This window comes from Anser anser, assembly GCF_964211835.1.
Source record: "Anser anser genome assembly, chromosome: 1".
Lineage (NCBI taxonomy): Eukaryota > Metazoa > Chordata > Aves > Anseriformes > Anatidae > Anser > Anser anser.
The window spans coordinates 35045021-35067561 of record NC_139720.1 but is presented as its reverse complement, the minus strand read 5'-3'; positions in this window follow the sequence as shown (position 1 = coordinate 35067561).

The following is a 22541-nucleotide window of genomic DNA, read 5'->3' as shown; positions in this document are numbered from 1 at the left end:
TTCTAATGCTCTGCTTTATACTGTTCTGCTGTTGTTGAGCATTTCAAAAGCAGAATCTGTAAATTTTTCAGGTTTCATTTAGCAATAATTCTATACTTCTGAGTACTGCTGAATGCCTGTTTATCATCCTATTATGAAATAATATGACTTTACACTTTCATTCTTACAGATGTTTTACTACTATAATATCTCCTTTAAAATGTCACAAGAAAAAATACATAAGGAATGAATGATTTTATGGGGTTTTTACATTTGATATTCACTCATATAGTTAGCAGAATGTTCCTATAGGAAAAAAAAAAAAAAAAAAAAAAGTAATTCTCAAGTTCTGCTTTACAAATGAGATAGGAAAACAACAACAATGACAAGATGTGATTGAACTCCCTTTCAAAAGCACCTTATTTTATTGTTGAAATCCAAATCTTGCAAGAGCTGGGGCAATAGAATGTGTGTGGGTGGTTTGCATATCTTCTGAATGGCACAAATGAATATGTTGACAGAAGCATTAATTAATGCTCAGAAACATTTCAAAGTAAATACCTAGATGCACAGACAGTTGTAATGCTTTTGCTTGTGAAACGAATTGCATTATGAGAAGAAAAGATAAAGCAGGCAGTATTTCAGACTTGAAGATATTATATGAGTAGTTCTGAGAACTGAAAGGTATGAAATCACTTTCCAATCTCACTTTGGCTTAAAATGAATAGTATAGTAAAAGTTGGGATATTTTCTTGATGCCTTTTTCTTATTCAATTTTCAGAAAATGTGAATTGAAAAATTTCCCTATTATACCTGCTTCTTGTCAAAGAAACAGGATGCAAGGAGTAATGGAGTTGGCAGAGTTTGTGAGGGGAAAAAGACATTATATTCTTAAACATCTCAACAGTCTTCAGTTCTGGACAGAAAGTAGAAACCTTAATTCAATTAAAAAATATATTATTGCTAGTTAATTATTACCGCTATTAGTTAACTGTGACTATATGAAGTTTGTCATCATCCTTTCCTTTCATTTGGGACTTTTCTGTTTTCCATTGAAACTTTGTCCCAAGCAGGTCACTATAAACCAACCCCATCAGGTGCACAGAAGATATAATGTGATCATGATACTTTAGTGTCTCCAATTAAAGACAGAAAGAAAACTACAAAAGAAAAATAAAGAAAGTATACTTTTTGTCTACCTCAGGGACTTAGAGTTTATTAAGTCTAGAAATACTAAAAATGTTGTTAATACATTCATACTACAAATTTATTGATGTATGACAGAAAGGTTGTACAATCAAATTAATCACAATTTACCTTAAGCCATCTAAGAAACTGAAAACAGAATCACAAAAGGATTCAATACTGCTTGCAGAAATCCCTCTGCTTCAACTCCTTGTCTGGTGTGCAGCCTAATATTAATAAGGAAAGGTAGTTTTGAAAGGCATTTCTTTAGCAAAGTGTCTAGGAGGAAAATTTAATCATCCATTCAAAAATTAATTGTTTTCAGACCTTTGTAAGGAAATTTCTGACCATAATATGTTACATTATAAATATATTGAGCAAAGAATGATGCTAGAAAGTAATTTCTTGTCCAAAGGTTATAGGACTTCAAACAGAAAACATCACAACAAGCTTTTCAAAAGAATCTTAAATTTACAGTTAGCTTTGTCATATTTACAATTTATAAATGATGTAAAAACAACTTTTATGTGCTTGATTTTTCCAGAAGAGGAAATGATGGGAGGGACTGAAGAAGATAAAATGGATATAAAGTATTTAAAAATGCATCAATGAGTCTAACATAATGGAAGAGAGAAATGGTGACAACTTGAAACTAAATTTGCAGAATCTCATGACATGTTCTGATATGATAACATGATAACATAATTTTTTTTATAAGTTAGAGATTTCATTTGCTAAAGGCATCTTTCTTATCGTCTGTGAAGTAACTTCACAGTGAAGTGAAGTTCAAATGAAGAAAGTTTCTCCAGGTACCAACTCGTAATATTTCTGAGACGCATTCAGTATCCTCAAGACTTTTTTTATTTCCTTGAGAAATCAGCTCAGCAAGAACTGAACAACACCTATAATTACTTAACAATTAGTTAGCTAAAGATTCTTAATCTAGAAAAAAACAGTATTGCATCTAACGCAGTGCAATGAAATGCCAAAAGATGTAGGTATCAGTTACCTCATACATGCAAAAAGTGCAAGTCCGTCTGTTGTCTCATAAGCTCTCACTTTTTAGGTCTGGTACTTCACACGAAGTCTTCTTTTTTCCACAGTTTGAACATCACAGATCTGGCTTTTATTCATTCTGATTTATAGCTAAAATTCCTCAAAACCAGTTGTTTGACTGGATAAAGTCTGCTGCAACGAAAAGAGCTTGTCAATGTGAAAGGAAAGGAAGGAAGAAAAGACTACAGCATGAAGTCTTTTGCAAGTGGTTAGGTTAAGAGAGCTGTGAACTGAACTGGAAAAGAAAAACAGTGATAATTGCAGTGTTAGAGTTGAGGTTTTCTGAATGTGACATTATTATGGCTTGCCAGAAGTGGAAGGGAACACTCAAGTCGTAAGGGACTGTCCCAGAAGATTTATCAGCTATGACAGATTACCTTAAAGTGAAGAGGCTGCCTTCTTATGATGAATCAAAGTCAGAAAAATAAAAGTATTTAGGACCACTTAAATCATAAACACTTAAAACATCTTTTTTCTTTGTTTATTTGAATACACAGCACTAAGAGAAAAAGAAAGTCATTTAAGATACAGCTTACACAAAGGATGTGAATCTTTGTCTCCATCCGTAGGAGACAAGAACGGTAAGTTTGGGGTTTAAAAAATAATAGCAATAACAAAAAAAAAAAAAAGGATTGTTCTGTATTTGCCTGGTAAATTTGGATAGCACGCTGCAATTTCTAAATATGCCGAGTTTATGTCAAGAAATGCATGAAGTACCTGTGGCTTTTATTAATGTCATAAAAATATTTATTTTTCAAAGGCTTGCCAGTTCATGTGTAAAGTTCTTCCAGACCACAGGAAGAACATTTCCTCCTGTATCCCCAGTCTGCAACACAGTTACTTTGTATTACACCTAACTCTCTCTCTGTGCCTGTTATCTGGCTCTTCAGCCGGTTTCAGTTTTTGTTGTTCTTGTTTTCATTTGTTTTCTTGTTTGTTGTTGGTGGTGGTGTTTGTTTTTCATTTTAAACTAAAATTAAACTATTGCATGAGAAATATTTATTTGTCTAGTCCAGAAGCTCTGGATAGAAAATATTCAGTGTTATACTTAACACTGCAGTGTTAAGTGCCAGGCTTAAGTTAGGATGTCTTACAGTTTTTCAAGCTGGGAAATAGTATCATAGTATTGCATGTATATCAATGAGTTTTAAAACATGCCCTAATCATGTCAAGAAAAAAAAGTTTGCTTGTTCTAATTTTTGATTCCAATATGCTTCCAGGACATAGTCCTTCACATGGTTTTCAGTAAAGTTTCCAGTGGTTGTTAAATAGGATTCTGAGTTACAAAATATTAGTCTAGTCTATGCAATAATAATAATAATAAATAAAAATAAAAATAATTCTGACCTTAAATTAAATACCTTTTATTTGAAGAAATGAAAAAGAAGAAAGACAGAGAAAAAAAAAAAAAAGGAATATTATTTGATCCCTGGAATAAATAAAATAAATAAAATAAAAACACTGTTAAGAAAACATTTCACTTAGTGATTTGCGAACAAATTAAAATTTAAATAAATTAAACATAAAAACACTTTAATTAACATATTTATCAAATGGTCTGTAATTTGTTGAATGGAGCTACATTTTTTTAATCTCAATATCACTTTCAGAATTGTAAAGTAATTCTAGGCATTCCAAAATCAATCATACATACATACAATATTACAAGATCATAAAATATTTTTAAATATTGAAAGTTCTTTTAAGTTGACTTTTGAGGTTTTAGAACTTCTCAGTTCTATCATTAAGACTCAGAAAATTTCTTGATCATAATTGTCAGAAATATTTTATCACCTGTCTTCAGGAATTGGTATTACAGTAATGATATTATGTATCACAATTATTGACAAGATTATTTCTTAGAGGTAAACCTGGCATATATGGGGTTTTCTTTTGAAAATGTAAGGGTATGGAAATTAAGATAAACTATCCAGTAAAAAAAAAAAAAAAAGAAATTCATAAAAGTTAGCTTTCAACATAGTCTCTGTAACTATAACATATTTTCATTGCATTGATAAAGTATGTATCAAATATGAATGTCACTGTATTAATTCCAGATATATTTAATTAATGCTGAGTCTTAGTCTATCTTTAGACAATGGTAAAGTTTCTTTTCACAGCAGGACCACAGTCACTGTTTTTACAATGACAAACAGAACTATTAAGTTGATTATACTCAATTTTCTAAAGTTTCAGTCAAAAAGTTATCTTTTTTTCTCTTATGTACTGTGAATAAGCATGTTCGCACACAATTGTAGAAGTGTTCTCCAGCAATATCTTTATATTCAACTCAGAAATATTTCTTTTAAAAAGGTAATTAGGTAGGGAAAAGTATGATCTCAGCTGGAAATATCAGTATTGGACACTGGGATCAGCAGTGGTAGTTGGTTTTAAAATGGCTTATCAAACTACAAGTCCATGAATGAATGCAGTCAAGCTAAAGGTCTCTGGAGAAGGATTATTTTAGGCTTAATAATAACAATTGGAGTGAAGAACCAGCAGATTCCTTTTTTCAGGTCATATTTAATTAATTATGATGGCATCATTTTCCAAAATGTACCAGCACTGTTAGCCAGCTGATACGTATGTAGTCAACAATTTTGATATCGGTACTATGTCTTTTTAATTTCCTGCCCATGGCTGTATTCCTGATCAGTTGTACTTCAGAGAAAAGCAAAAAAAAAAAAAACTTAAACCAAACTAGTATACATAAACACCCATTTACTTAAGTACTTAGTGTAAAAAAACATTAGAAGCTGGATACTTCTCTTCAACCCGAGGCTACCTGCAAACTACAGAATAATGGCAAAGCAAATAGGTCCAATCTTGCAGTCATTTAAATTGTGTTTTCCACTGTTTTCCAGCATGAGGAAGAGTCACTGCTACTAGGTATGTTATATGTTAATACTTAGAAAGCTCTAATTTAAATGGACCCCCAGACCGTGATCTAAATTTAGTGTAATTTAGCAGGGAAATGTGGTTTCTTAGCACTTACTGTGTTCTGTAAGAATTTATAATATGTTGACACGGAAGTTTACCCTCAGCAAGTTTGACAGTGGTACCAAGTTGTGTGGTGCGGTCAACACGCTGAAGGGAAGGGATGCCATCCAGAGGGACCTGGACAGGCTTGAGAGGTGAGAACTTCATGAAGTTCAACAAGGCCAAGTGCAAGGTCCTGCACCTGTGTCAGGGCAATCCCAAGTCCAGATAACAGGCTGGGTGGAAGATGGATTGAAAGCAGCCTTGAGGAGAAGGACCTGGGGGTGCTGGTTGACAAGAAGCTCAACATGAGCTGGCAATGTGCGCTTGCAGCCCAGAAAGCCAACCATGTCCTGGGCTGCCTCAAAAGAAGCGTGGCCAGCAGGGCAAGGGAAGTGATTCTCCCCCTCTGCTCTTGTGAGACACCACCTGGAGTGCTCTGTTCAGCTCTGGGGCCCCCAGCACAAGAAGAACATGGAAGTATTAAGAACAAATCCAGAGGAGGGCCACAAAGTTGATCAAGGGGCTGGAGCACCTCTCCTACAAAGACAAACTGAGGGAGTTGGGGTTGTTCAACCTGGAGAAGAGAAGGCTCCAGGGAGACCTTATAGTGGCCTTCCAGTACCTAAAGGGAGCCTACAAGAAAGTTGGGGAGGGACTCTCTGTCAGGGAGTATAGTGCTAGGACAAGAGGTAATGGCTTTAAACTGAAAGAGGATAGGTTTAGATTAGATATAAGGAGGAAATTATTTACTCTGAGGGTGGTAAGGCCCAGGAACAGGTTGCCCAGAGCAGTTGTGAATGCCCTATCCCTGGAGGTGTTCAAGGCCAGGCTGGATGGGGCTTTCAGGAACCTGGTCTAGTAGGAGGTGTCCTTGCCCATGGCAGGGGGGTTGGAATTAGATGATCTTTAAGGTCCCTTCCAACCCAAACCATTCTCTGATTCTATGAGTTTTCAGACTGAGGTAGCTACTGAAGTCACAAAGGCATAAATTAAAATATTCAGAACTTGGTTTCTGTATTGTTTTACATTTCAAGTAAACCAAGACACACCCACTCACAAACTTAGGCTACAGGACACAAGATAATGCTGAGGTGTTACCCTCCTTTAGAGTCTTACAATGGAAATGGGAGCATTGGCATCTTTGCTGCTGAAGTAATGAACCTCAGTCTGTGTGACGATTCTCTTCTGTGAAGATAAATAACAAAGTGAGTGTGAACTGAAGTGTCAAAGTATCTCTTAACAACTTTCTCAGCCAGTGGCAGAATACATGTTTACTGAGGTCCATGCCAGGCCCTCCCAGGAGTCTGTGCAGACCCCAAACAGGTTTTGTAGCCATCTCCAAAGGTCTTCAAGAGTGGTCTTCAGACTCTGTAATACTCACATGATCTTAACTCCCTCAACCAAAAAATTTGTTATTCTCTGCCTCTGTCACAGACTTAAAAATGCTGCCCACGTTGTGTTGTCTGACTCTTAAGTGTAGTTCTCAGTTGCATAGTCTTCCAGGGTATAGAAAAAAGCATGGCCATCCAAAAAAACAGTCTATACACAACTCATCTGTTCTTCAGTGTTCTTGTTTTCTGTGGGTAGCAGTGAAAGAATAAGATGACAGGAACAAAGAATTATGGCATTGCTATGAGTAGACTGCCTGCTCAGGAAGCCAGCAGAGCAGAAGCAAATTGCTCACTTTCTCTAGCTGTAAAATGGTGATTATGGTTCTCCTTAGTGTGCAAGGTACTTTGCACCTTCCAGTTATGTGTGAAATATTCTCCCCAATGTGTAAGAAAGATTGAAGATGCAATTCTGCAAGTTAAAATAATATGAAGCTGTTTTACATCCATAGAATTGAATAATAAAAGGTAAGTATTACTGAAAGAAATAATAATAATAATAAATAAAGGTAACCTCTATGTAGAGATTTTCATTTCTTACTCATTCTAGATAAATACTCTGCATATGTGGTTCCATTTACATTTATATGAACTGCCTGTTTACAGACAAGAAAAGCTACATCATAAATACCATTATCCTGTAGCATACTACTGCTTTAGTTCTTAACATTAAAAGCAAATCTAAATGGTTCAGTTTGTAAAATGTTATTTTCATTAATGTAACAGTGCCCTCTATGTTCCAGAGATTGCACTGAGGGTAATAGCATTTTTTTACACACTTAATAAAACTTTTTGTTTGTTTGTTTCAGTTCCTTCTTAAGAAAGGGTGAAATAATCTTTTTTCTTTGTTTTATTACTCTAAAATTTCACAATTATGCAAAATATATTAAAATATGAAATTGTTAATTTCATTCTAAATATCTAGTCACATATCCTTTTGACATTGAGAAAGAAAAAAAAAATATTTTTTTTTGTGCATGTGAAAATGACTATACAAACATTTTTCAAACCCTATGATTAACACTTAAAAGTCTCATAAGTAATAACATATTTACTTTCAGCAGAAGATCAAAACCAGTTCATTATAGGTTTACTGTACATATGAAAAAATTCAAGAGTCTTCACAGTGAAAGGGAAGCGTATAGAAATTATGAGGCACTGAGATGCATATACCCTCATGCCCACTGAATCTTTAGCATACAGAGATGTTCAGATTGTGTTAAGATATTTGTAAAATAATCCCCGGCTGCTTGGGGATGAGTTCAAGTGAGATGACAGTAACTTGAATTGCTTTAAATATTCCATGGCAACATTTTCCTGAAGCTTATGATGAGAAAGAGGACAGGGATGAAAGTGTTAATTTATAATGCTTCAGGTGAAATGTTGCTATAAAGAAAATCACTTTGCTGAAAATCAAGGCTTTTTCCATTAATAGATTTCTAACTGTTGTCTAGAAAGAAGGTTCCCGAAATCGTTTATGGTGAAAAATATTTAATAGCCAAAGCAAAAGGCAGCTACTAGGTACTTTATAACAGAAACTCATTGCAAGTGCCTCCATTCCTCTCCTTTAAATGGAGAATGTTCAATGAATTCTATGAATTCTTAGAAATAACACAATTTCAGTACTGAGAGCAGAATCTTCTCAGTGCCCCCCAAAAAAAAGGTTTCATTGTTTGGTTATTCTTTGTACTGCATATGATTACAGAAATGCAAGATGTTACAGAACAATGGTCTGTTATGTATGTCTGCTCCAGCTAAAACAGCAACTTCCCAGAAAACCTCAGTTTGCTTTTTTGTAATAGTTGAGGGAAAGAAGTTTTGATTTAAATATGCCTGTGGCCCTTCTTTAAGTGAATGATGGTGCTTTGTGTGGTAATTCTTGTATTTAGACAACAGCATGTTTTTCTTAATTATCTCTGTTTTCCTTCCCTACTCTTTCGTTGCTCTCAGATCTTAAGTGTTTGGGAGACCTTGATTTTGTGAGTTGTCATCTTCTCCATATTAGCAACAAGCAGCTTTGGCACTATTTCCATTTCCCTTTTGTTCTGAAGCCAGGAATATCTTTCTCTTCCTTTCTATGTATCTCCACATAAAACAAAGGCTGGTGTCAAACAACAGGGATAAATAAATGCCTTCACCTTTCAAATTTTTGAATTATGCTCACTCCATGCAGTAGAGACCTGCTTCTACACACCTAATTATGGAGAGAGAAGCTTTGATGTGGAAGCATTTCTCAAGGAGGTAAAGATACAACAAGACAAAGAAGGGAGAAGGAGGAAGGAGGGAAGGAGGAAGGAAGGAAGGAAGGAAGGAAGAAGGAAGGAAGGAAGGAAGGAAGGAAGGAAGGAAGGAAGGAAGGAGGAAGGAAGGAAGGAAGAAAGAAAAGAAAGAAAGAAAGAAAAGAAAGAAAGAAAGAAAGAAAGAAAGAAAAGAAAGAAAGAAAGAAAGAAAGAAAGAAAGAAAGAGAAAGAAAGAAAGAAAGAAAGAAGAAGAAAGAAAGAAAGAAGAAAGAAAGAAAGAAAGAAAGAAAGAAAAGAAAGAAGAAAGAAAGAAAGAAAGAAAGAAAGAAAGAAAGAAAAGAAAGAAAGAAAGAAAGAAAGAAAGAAAGAAAAAGAAAGAAAGAAAGAAAGAAAGAAAGAAAGAAAGAAAGAAAGAGAAAGAAAGAAAGAAAGAAAGAAAGAAAAAAAGAAAGGAAGGAAGGAAGGAAGGAAGGAAGGAAGGAAGGAAGGAAGGAAGGAAGGAAGGAAGGAAGGAAGGAAGGAAGGAAGGAAGGAAGGAAGGAAGAAAGATATTATCTAGCTACTCAGAAATGATGGAAAACTGACAAGGTCGGGAAACAGGGCATACCACTGTAATTCAAGAAATATACAAGGTACTGAAGTTAAATTCATCATCCTGATGACAAAGGTTGTAACAAGTGCAAGAAATAAATAACAAATCCTTCCATGTGATAGTGATTACAATGACTGAGAAATGCTGTGATGTTTGCTCAATGTTATAACAGCTTGAAATCTCATGCACTTACTTTTTTTTTTTTCCTCCATTAACTTAATTCTACTATTTTATTTGACTTAAAGATCTGTCTTTTAGGGAGCAGAAAGTTCACAAAAATGGGATTTGTGCACTGTGGTTGGTAGAGAACAGACTTAAATATATAAAATACACTCCTTTTTCTAATGCTTATTTCTGTTGATTTGAAAGTGGGAATTGCAAATGAAAATTGGAGAATGTTCTCTAACTAATTAACATGAAAATCAGCAAATTTTCCTCATGAGTGGGCGTGGAGGGTCAGGTACTGATCTCTTCTCTCTGGTGACAGCAATAGAACCTTTGTGAATGGCAGGATGCCAAGGGTGGAGGTTCAGGCTGTATGTTAGGAAAAGGTTCTTCACCAAGAGGGTGTTTGGGTAGTGGAACAAGCTCCCCAGGGAAGTGGTCACAAAACAAAGCCTACTGGCATTCAAGAAGTGTTTGGACAATGCTCTTAGACATATAGTCTGATTTTGGGGTCATCCTGTGTGGAGCCAGGAGCTGGATATGATGGTCTTTGTGGGTCCCTTCCAATTCGGGATATTCTATATTATTACCAAAAAATATTTAAAAAAATAAAAATAAAAAAGTATGCTATGCATAAAAAACACAGTGACAATTTGTCCAGCCTAAAGATAATTATACACAGTTATCTACTTTAGAGCTTGGCAAATGTTAAGATGGCTATATCCTGACACTCTCTAATGATTCGGAACCCCCATGAAGTCTACATAACCTTTTAAATTTATCCTATGAGAAAGGAACTCACATAAAGCATCTCAGCTAAGGCAGTAATGTGGTTCTGTAGGAGAACCCTCTGTTTTAGCTGTCTGTGCAAGAGAATAGAAGAAAGTACTATAACCTTCTAACAAATGGCAATCAGTAGAAAGTACTATAACCTTCTAATAAATGGCAATCAGTTGCCAAAACAACAGAGAGAGCTACTGTAACCATGAAAGAACAAAACCTTTTAAAAGAAAGATGGAGCAGGAAAGGATTAATCAACAAAATAGGTCATATCATTACAACATATTGTACAACTTGGTTGTGTACTCACATTTGAAATAATTCTGATCCCTTGTTTCTAAAAAGAACAGAATTAGACTAGAAAATATATAGATAAGGACAGTTTCCATAAAAGAAACAGATTCTGCAGCCATGAAACCTGACAGTGCTAACAAATATGATGGAAGTCTCAAAAATCATGAATGATGATGATTGTTCACTCCCTCTGTGAACTAGGAACATAAGTGAAAACAGTAAGGCACTAGTAAGATAAATTTAGTGATTCTGTACATTACAAAAACTATAGAACCCCATTTTAAAGTATTTTGCATTTATTAAATGTCTGTAGCAGTTCAAAAGGTGATTGGACAAATCTACCTCCTCTGGCTCAGGCATTATCTGAAGTAAAATTCACCGGAGACTGTAAAATGTGCCTGCAAATGCTGCTCTGTCCTGTTGTTGAACAGTCCTGTGTAAGTTTTGCAGCACCACTGTAACACTGAGTGAAAGTTTAGTTGGACTGTGCTGTAACTTCACACAACTGTTCTCAGGTGGGTGAGAGAAGTTTCTAAAACACAATGATCTGAGTACTAGTCCCTTCAGTTTCTGAACAGGTCTAAGCCTAAAAATATCATCCATACTCTAAAAGAATGAAATATATAATTTTTCCTTTTGATATCAACAGGACAGCTTTTTCTGAAATTAAAATTATCCCAGATACATTTTTCAAAGATTCTTGCAAACATGTTTGCTTAGTGTGATCACTTTTTGAAAATGGAACTATGCAGCCATTATATTCCTAAACTATTTTAGAAATTGATGTTACTTCCACATTTAGATTTAAGAGATTTTTAATTTTCTGTACAGTCCCCTTTTTTTCCTTAGCCATAGTGTTCATTCCCCTTAGAAAATTGAAAGATGATGTATTTCTGCGAGTTTATACTGGCAGTTGATCTTTCTTACGCTACACACTACCACTTGAGGAAGCACATTTAACCCAAAAGAACCTGAAAACAGAATGAAGTCTTTAATGCATCCTAATTGGTGAGAGACAGAAGAGCTCTCTGGTACATTGGCTTTGGTACACTGACTCCCTTGATCAAAACTAGAGGAAATGTAATTCCAAGAATGACAAGAACTATAAGGTGTTTTAGAAAATCACTGGTAATAATTCATCCAAATACCTAAAAGGACTTTACATTAGAAAACAGAAATTCCAGATTTTCAAGATGTCAGAAATATTTTTAGGTAGAAAATTTTATTAGTGGTTGTTTTTGTCCCACGAAGGGAAAAGCAGAAAACCCTGGATATAAACTGTCATCTCTGTCACTACTGTCAAGTGTGCATGGATGAAAACAACTTACTATGGAGTTGTAATGATAGATTACTTTCCAGTGCAGAAGGAGAATACATAAGCGTGATTTCTGATGCCTCCTTAATGAAGAGACTAGTCTTAGATGAAGGCAGGATAGAGCAATCTGAAGCTGAAAGAACTTTTAAGGAGATTTCCAGGCCATTAATTTTCATTGTTTAATAAATCTAGGCAGTATGCATAGTACAGTATCATAAAGTTAAATATGTTGAATGGATCAAGAAGTGGTTAACTGACATCTTAAAAATAAGCCATCAGTGGTTAATCATGTCTGTACAGGAAAATGGGGTTCCACGGGGAACAGTACAATGCCCAATGAGATATAATAAGGAAGTAATTATCTAATCACACGCAGTAAAATGTGTAGAAGGCATAAAATTTATCACAATGGTAAATAATAATGAGAATTTAGATGCCATACAGAGTATGGCTTGATAAACTGGTCATATCTAAATGAAATATTCCTAATGCAGTGAGATATAAAGCCATTCATTTGAAAATGGAGTCTACAGCTGCAGAATGAGATTTTTCCCTGAAAAGCAGAGATTGAAAAATTCTAGGAGTCATAGTGGCAAGCTAACCAACTTTCAGAGCTGTAGAAATAAGAAGTAATCTACTTTTTGGAGAAGGAAGAGAAATAACAAGAGCACATAATTGATTTTACCATTGCTGTGATTGTTATCAGGATATTCCATATAATTCTTGTCTCTAGATTTTTTAAAAGAGGGATAACAGTTATGGAAAGTTCATGAAAAAGAGATTAACAAAAATTTTGCAAGCATTGGAGAAAGTTCTTTAAAGTGAAATACAGAACATACGAAAAAGAAGATTGTAAGGTGATTTCATTACAATGTGTAAGTATATTCACTGATATATAATAATGCATTAGGTACTACAGAGCTCTTTCATCTAGTGGAAGACATCATAACAAGAACCAGTAGTTGGAAATTGAAACTAGATATTCACACTGGAAATAAGTTGCGCATTTTTATCAATTATGGAAAAAAAAATCTATCAATGCTAGTGACAGGTTTTCACATCTCTTGATAGCTTCAAATCAAGACTGGAAGTTTTTCTAAAAGCCTATTACATCCTGATATGGTGAAAAAGAAGACAAAAAAATCTGCTTAGTTTAAAGCATTCAAGTGAAATTTAAGGACAGAAATTTCACAGTCAAATAAAATGGTCCCTTGTAAAAATCCCATGTGATTACCAGTCTTATTAAATTTCATCTTAAAGGTCCTTTTCAGCCCAGGCCATTCTATGATTCTGTGATTTAAATTGATAAATTCCATTTGATATTATCACAATATATAGTGAAGTCACCATACTTCTCAAGAGAAATTCTACACTTCTTCGAGGAAAATGAAAGCAGTTTCTTCCTCTTCTTCATTTGATGGCTGGATTTAAAATAATACCTTGCTCTTGCATAATAATACCTTGCTTCCTACTCATCTTCTCACCTAGCTCTTCACCATATCCATCTCCATATATCCATCTCCCTCTTTAACCATTATTTTCTCATTATTTCTGATCTCGAATTTCCTTTGTCTCTGCTTTTTTCCTACTGGCAACATTGGCAACACTGAAAAGAATTTCCACTCTCAAATGTTTCTAGGCTTTTAAAGGTTTCCCATGTGAAAAGTAAGCTATTGACACTTTCTAGTCTGTGCAGGTCTCAAAGACTCAAATTTATGTATACCTTATTTATGAAAGAAGTGACAAAAATCTTTAAACTATTAAACTATTAAAATAGAACTAGCTTTTTCAGAGTCTATAGTGAACTTGGAAAGGATAAGAACTTCAGTTTATGAATACAACATTTGATTCAATCTGTCTCTCATGTTACTGTCCACCTGCTTTTGCATTGGTAATTCTAAGGGAGTATGAAAACAGTGGTAAAAACAGAAGGAAAGTAAAATAATGATCCAGTCAGAAGTGTGTCCAAAGGCAACATCATCACATATATAGCCGTGACGATCTCAGCAAATTTGATAATTCATGAATAAAAAAATGTTTTGTATTGGAAAATGTTGGAAAAGGTCATTTTATTGTTTCTTACTTTTGTTACTGGTGGCTCTGGACTCCTCTCACTTTTTATATTTGCTTGTTTAAAGAATGGGCATATCAAGTATTGTGGTGTAGGGCTGACCATCTAGGATGAATGACAAAAGTATGCTTTGAACTCATGAATGGAAAAACATGTCTTGAATGAAAATGAATGAAAATGAGAACGAAAAAAATGTCTTGTTTTGAAGAAGCTGGTTTGAAGCTATTTTAATAGAATATTTTCAGTAATTTTCAGAGCCATCCCAGATGTGCTGACATAGTGATATCTGTTACCCTGGCATCTGTAACCCAGGACATAGGTTGGGGTTGGGCAGGCTATAAATCCATTCCTGGAAGGTGACAGCATTAGGCGTTAACCTAATGGCTATATGAGGGATGACAAGACCTTGAGCAATAACTGTAATTCGGTCAGTTTGGTATGTATAATACTGCCTGCATTCCTCTTTCATAACAAGTTTGGAAGGCATGTAACGTGGAAATGTTCTGGAATATTTATTATTTTTTTAATATCTCTCCCATTTCTTCCCATTTCTCCCTCAAGCTATCACAACAAATTTTTTTTTTTTCAAAAGTAAACACAAACATCCATTGCAACAATCAACAAGCTTTTCACACAATTTTTACAGAACTATGAACTGTGGTAAACTGGGCTAAAAGGAGTTGTAATGACCTACAAAAAATCTGGAAATACTCTAAATGATACTTTCTACTGCTTAGCTATCCTTGTGTTCAGAAAGGGTCTTTTTTGTTGTTGTTTGTTTTTTTTGCTTGTTTTTGTGGACTGACCTAAAACTTTTTTTCCAAAACCTTAAATACTTTTTTGTTGTCCTGATGTCCTGTCCATCAGGACATGGAATACTCTCTTTTCATTGCAAAGTTTTACATTCTTGAATATTGTGATCTTATTCTTAACGAGTCTTCCCTAAATAAACAATTCCAGTCCTCTTGATCCATCCTTGATATCTTTTTCAAATCTCTGTGCTTGCATTAGCTGACCTTAGATGATCAAAACTCTTCTTGAAGTGTGATGTCCAAAAGTATGTCTCAAAGTATGGTGCAGTGGCACAGTTCCTCATATTCAGTTCCAGAACAGAACAAAAAAAATAGCTTTCTGCATTTTCAGCATGACACTTCTATTCATGTCAATCGGACTGATATTTGTCTTTTTTGCAAAATATTGGTACTCATGTTCATATGACTCATAGTAATATAGAAATAAAATGCTTTATAAAAAGAATTTATTTTACAGAAATAAAATATGCTTTATAGACATAAAAATAATAACAAAAAAGAAACGCCAACAGCAATAACAACAAAAATAGACAAGAAAAGGACTTATTGGAGGCCACTTAGTCAAGAAAGGCCTTGAGTGCTAGTCTAGCACTATAACCAGTTATTCCTGCTTTTTTTGAATATTTTTAGTTTCATTTTCTCTTCAGAATATGTTTGCCCTATTGACATGTGCATTTACAGTCTGTTTCTCCACAGTAGATCTGACTACTGCAGACGCACTGCTTGGCAGATGCTGCATCCTACCTTCTCCTCTGGCATTGTGCATTGCTATGGGTCATTCCTAGGGAACTAGCAATAAATCACTCTACTATTTCTCCAAATATCAGATTACAAAGAATGAATACTAAAAAGATCTCATCTAGGAAAAAAAAAAAAAAAACTTCCTAAAATATATACAAAGAAGTATTTTGAATCCGGAGAAAACTTAAATGATTTTAGTATTTTCCAGAGTTTCTACACAGAAACATTTAGTCACCTATGTCATTCCTGCAGGTCAAACGCTGCAGGCTGATGTGATTTCTGCTGTTAACTTTAATGTGAATTTACTCTTTTATTTATTTATTTATTTATTTGCTTTAAGATCATTTATACGTGGATGTGGATCATTTATATACAGATGGAAGTTTAGGGTGTTTTGTTTAACATTTGTGAAGTGTCAGCTACTATAATTCCATGATTATTTGCCAACACTTTACTTCAAAGCAACTTTCTTGCCCTTCTGGCCCAACAAAGGGAAACCAAAAAGCTGAAAAGCCTGACAGTGTTTGGTAGTCACAAAATCTCATATATTTAAATGTCACTTATTGAATTATAGTGGATGATTTTTTATTTTTATTTTTTCCTATTGCAGATGGTACAGTGAATGGGGACACAGAAGAGAGCAGAAAGCTGTGAAAGAACTTCATAGATATATATTTACTTTTGTTTTTTCCAGTGGTACCAGGGAGGATTTTTTCTTTCTTTCTTTTTCTTAGATGAGTAACTTACTTGTATGCATATTTGGGTAAGCATTCACCAGTTTTCATGTATTTTGGGGGAAAAAAAGCTATATATTTCTGAATTAGAGTTCTGGGGAACAATTGTTGTTTAAGTCAGTGCTACATTTGAAAAGATTTTAGCACAATGATTAGGCTGCTACTCTATTGTGTAAGAGAAGTAATTTGTCTAAATTTATGCATGAAGTGACAGTTTAGATGACCCAGGTTATCCATCAAGTTTATCTGTCCATAGCTGTCTGGGGAAGGGGTTCAAGGGAAGAAAAACTGTGAATGAACCTCAAATAGATGCGCAGGAGAGAAGCATGAGCAAAAAACCCTGTACAGTTCTGACCTAGACCAATTTTAACCTAGCAGGGTACCCTTTTTACTACACTTTAGACATAGTTATTTTCCTATTTGTGAAATCATTACGGTTTCCAGCAAGGAAGACTTCTGTTTCAGAATAGTCAGGCGGAGAGATATACATGCATCTCCAACTTTACATCTAACATGGAAAGAACTTGAAACACTGTTTCCCACAGCCCAAATGATTGTACTGATGATCTTCCAGCATCCCATGGTTTCTCTCTGTATTGTATCCACTGTAATTTCAATTTCATAAAGGTTTTGATTTAATCCTAATGTCAAACAGGAACAGTTTTTGAACACTCAGAAATTGTTTTGCAATGGGAAAACTGTTTACTGAACTACTCAAAATCAAAAAGGCTTTTGCTACCTGCCAAGTACAAATGACAAAAAATGAATATTTAGATGTATACACAGTATACATTAAAAAATATTAAAGATTTTAAATCAACTTAAATCAAGGTTTATTTTATAGGCCTTTGTAGTGTCAAGGCTATCATTAGGTAATGTTGTGAAAATGTGTGAGGAAGAAACCACACCAAAACATAATTATTAACACCTGTGGTGATGGTATGATAGCATCTTGAAAACATTTTTGTACTGAGGGTTTCTGCAAAAATGTAGTTCCTGCTTTGAAGAGCTCATAATCTCATAAATAGATCAGAACAATAATGGCAGAGAAGCTTTGTAGATTCGACAGAACAAAGAACATATATTGCTCAGTGTTAAATTCTGTATGTGCAAATTCATATTGCCCTGAAAGCTTCTGTGTCCACATCATGAGCACTGTCTCAGCAATAGTATATTTTTGCTTCTGTTTTTCCTTCCTTCCTTCCTTTTTGGAAAGCATGTCCCTGTGTATAAGTGCTTCCTCTGGTCAACTCGTATCATATTTCACATTGTCTCAATACCTTCTAGTATCATTCAGCATGATGACAGCTACTTCAGCAATGACCTTATTTCATTATGGCTGTATGTATGTTAACTTGTGTTATTTTAACATCAGACTTCATTTTACTGTTTACTGCCATGTTTCTAACATTTCATCTCTTTGTTCTATCTCTGTTTCAGTTGTGTTCAATATTTTCTTCCTTGTTATATCAGACTGATTATCAGTGAATTCCATGAATATTCTCTTTATTCTTTTAGGTCATTAAAGATCAGAAGTAGGAAGAAACATCACAGAGATTTCATGTTTCTTCCACTAAAAGCCTTCCAGGAAAGTCACTTTTTGCCATTCTTCATTAGTCTTTGTTTATATTTCTTCAAACAGCATTAAGTCAAGTGAAAGTACTTAAGTACTATTATCTGAGTAAATAATAGGTATTTTGCAATATTTACTCCCTACCAGTCATACCTACCTATTCTTTATAGTAAAGTATACTTCAGTGTATTACTATTTCATGATATTTTTATTGGCAGAAGATGTAAGAGTAACAAAATGTAAGCATACCACATGCATGTGCTAATTTCAAATACCCTGTAAATTTATCCAACTACATAAAATTATAATACATTTACAATATCTTTATTGACAAAGCTATGGCAGCCACAAAAGGAAATGTTTTCAACTTGAATGCTCTTAATCTGCTGGTGCATTTTCCAATTTGTACAGGCAATTCTCCATCCTTATGCATTTATTTGCAATGTAATAGTCTAAAGACATAAATCACTACACACAGGCATGTAAAGATACACACAGATGTTGACGTGGTTTTGCATATAAAGATAGCAGTACATGTGTATATGTGTGTGCAAATTTAGATTTAATGTGTGTGCTTTTATATGGATACTTGTGTTGTATTTAAGATATAGTACGTACTTTAATATTTATGTAAATAATATTTACATAATATAATATAATTATTTATGTAAAATATTTTGTTAATTTATTTCTTCAACATCTATGTGAAGGCTGTGATTTAGGTTGCTATTTTCACAAGTATTATGCTGAATTCCAAGAGAAAGTTCCATTAATTCCCAGTATGGTTATTTAAAATCCCACTCACTACCTCTCTTGCATGCATGACACACAATTGTGAATACAGACTCTAATTACATCAAGTTTCCTGAGTTCTTAGCACTGTTGCATTTCAGAACAATTTCATTATACCTTTAGGAAACTAAGGTAATAAAATCACCAACTGAAGTCACCCCTAATTTATTGTCTTTTGAGGTTATATCTAATTATCTGAGAAAATAAAACTCTGATCAAGTTCATTATCAATTACGTAGTTTATCTCGGTGGAAGGAAAGGGTTTTATTTCTAGGCAAAGGAAGAAAAAAAATCTTGTGTTGCACAGGGCTGGGATTGCTTTAAATTGTTCTACAAGGAACTACAGTAAGGTTAAAAGATGAGGAGAGTTCCCAGCAGAGCAAAGGCATCTTCATTTTTCATTGTCATTTCCCATTAGAATTAAATGACATGAATCCAAGAATAATGTGGATTTCTTTGGGTAGGTATAGAGAGGTGCTCTGTAGTATTCTGTAAAGACCAATTCAGCAGTGCTGGAGAGTTTCAGATACTGAAAATTCTAGTTAACTTAATATAATAAGCACACAAACACACATCCAAAACTGCTGTTCATAATATTTGGACAAACATGTGCAGAAATGTGTGCAACAGAGAAAACAGGAAAGGGAAGTGTGCAGTTTTATAAGCAAATGGAAACAGAAGCTGATAGGCAACAAGGTAATGATACAGTCTATTAATAATTACAATCACCATATAAATAAATAGACATGAGAATTTTATTTCCACTGACTACTTAAATTATTTATAGAATGAAATTAGCAACAATGCTAAAACACATAATATTAAACATCTCAGTAGCTTCTAGAGTAACTATCACTAAAAAAAAAAAAAAGCCAAATTATTGAATAATAGTACTTCCACGTATTAAATACATAAAATACCACAATTTAAATTATTGGTTTCTGTGGTTTTGAATTACACTAGCTGACAACTCAAAAAGGTAAATGTAGAATTTTGATGAATACTAATTATATAAGATAAGTGCCAAGTACAATTTACTGGTGAGGTTTTTAAGGGCAAGAGGAAAACAGGAAATCCTTTGCGTCAAAGAATAAGTGTTTATCTCCAGTTACTTGAGCCCTACATTTCTTAGCCATCTACACATTTCACTGTTATTTGTCTTAGATGGCTTCCACTTACCCAGGATGATGATATTTAGTGTGCTCAGTTTTGCACAAGATGAAAAGTCTAGTCAGTAGCAAAGCATCCAATAAGCTGAATTTGTAGTACTGGTGTTAATCAGATCTTTGAATCAAGCAAGTGCAATGCTATCGTTTTTGAGGAGGACCCTACAGCAAATATTGTATGACCACAGAATCCAAATGCTAACTAACACGGCAAAGAGGAAGAGAGCAATAGGGAAAAACGGAGTGGTGTGCAGTCATGGATTCTCTCCTATACAGTGCATGAAGAGTCTGGGTTTTGGTCAACTTTTGTTAACTCTAAGTTAACAAAACTCTCTCTTAACTCTAAGTTAAAAGAGTTGAGAAAGTCATCCAATAGACTGAAATTGAAGTTCTGGTATGAAAGAAGAGAACTCTCACACAGTATCAACTTAGAAGACTTAAGAGTCAGGAAAGGGAGGTTATTGACACCTTCATTTACTATTTGAAGAACAAGTCTACCAGAAATATTTAAATATATATTTACTTTTAAGATACTTATTCCTTGTCAAAAATCAAGCCAACTAATCAGAGGGCATGTAGAGAATAGGAATGAAAATGAACAAATGATTAGTAGTGATGATATCTAATCACAGAATAGTCTTAAATCATTACATTGAGATTTAGGTATGAAGGTTGCTATATATATAAAATGTTTTAAAAATTTGAAGCATGTATTTGATTCCCAACTTCTTACCCTCCTTGCATAATATGTACCTATACCAAAGATCAGAATTCATCTGCATGTTAATAACTTACTAGTAGCAATTTACCAGTCTGTTTATATAGATCAAGTCCAGATACCATTAAAATAAGAATGAAAACTTAATTTCTTTATTGGGACTTACTTCCTAGGTGTTAAGGAGCAGTTCCACCTATTTTAAGTCTTCTGATGCATTTCCATGAGTAGCAGAGATGTCTGAACAACTTTCTGCCAGTAAAAGGATGATTTCACTGTTCAATCACCTGCTCTTGTCTGCATTGTTCCCTTCCTTGTGTTATATGGCTTGGAGGATTCGTTGCTGAGCCAATTCTATTTATCAGCTTGGCAAAAAGCTGATAAGCTACAGGAGGTCTACATTTTTTTTTTCAGCATTTTTGCTGAGCTACTGAAATGAAGTAACTCACAGAAGTCTCAGCTAAACGTCAAGGTGAGCTGAGCAAGGACTATGCAGGCAAGACAAGAGAAAAATGAGATGGAGGAGGAGAACTCCCTCCTTCTGCATTTGTGATCTTCCAAGTTAGTTCACTACAGCTAAAAAACAAACAAACAAACAAACAAAACCTACTGTTCTACTGTTACTAATGCTGTGATGCAAGAGATGGATGAAATGTTCTTGTTCCATCTTTCAAACCCATCAGTGGCATTGATTCAGAAATATGTGCCCATGTTGTGAATTAGATGCCGGAAGAAAAAAAGAAAATGTGATTAACAATGCTTAAATCTGACATTAATTCTTCATCAGGTATACATATATATCAACAGGTGTCACATAAATGAAGTGCCAATTTGGTACAAACAAATGTTTCCAGTTTAGATTTACTAAAAAAACCATCAGTGGGTAAGCCTGGTACAAGGAGGTACTGTGTCCATCCTCCTGCAGCCAGCAGCAGCGTATAAACATATAAACTCAGAAAAAAAGAAAAAAAGAAAAAAGAAAATAAACAACTTATGATCTGCTAATTCAACCTTAGTATAATCGTGAATCTACCTGTGCCTCCCAGGTGGTCTTAAAGTATATAAGGCTAACAGGGACATTGGAGGAAACACAGAGAAAGTGTTTTTTCTCTAAAATGGTGAATTTGACTATCTGGTTCAGCACAGAGCAGCAAAAACAGCTGATTTAGCAAAGAGAAAGTGCAATATTGGAGAAGTGAGGAAAGCTAAGGGTGAGCAGAAGAGGGAAAGAAATACATTACTGTTAGTGAAGATATGACATTATGGTTTACACATACATATTTTTCTAGATATATGTTTACTTGCAGCCATCTCCAGGCGCTTATCATTGCTTCTGTCCACTCTGATTCCAAGGCAGAATTTACCATCACTCTGATATGTTGACTTTTCTGCTACCAAAACAGCTTCAGAGTGCCATGTCTTAGGAAAAAATCTTGTTTTTAAATTGATTAACTTAACCTAGATCATTTTGACTCTAATTTTGACACGACTAGCTCTGCTGAGAAACTTGAAGGAACGATAATCATGACAATCAGCAGAGAGGAGTGATGGGGCTGAGCAGCTGGGAAAGTAACTCTTCTATCTGTTCTCAAAGCACATCTCTGCCTGCATGCTTATGGGTTAACACAGCAGCAGCAGTATCTACTACTCAACAAAAGCAGCTCTGTTTCGGTATGTGTCTGAAGCTAAGAAACTACTTCCTTTGTGACAATCCTGAATGATTTTATTTGGACTGAATACCAACAGAGTTCTGAGGACAGGTTTTGGATCCATAAATGCTCTGTGAAAGGCATTGCTAAGGTTGTTAACCAAACCGGCAAATAATTTAAATATATACCAGTGCACTTATTCATTAGCCAAGCAGATGAGAAAGAGAGAAGCAATTTTTATCCAAAATAAGAAAGGATGGATTAATATACCAGGTCTGGTTTTCCATGTTGGAAGGCTGAAACTCTATGCTT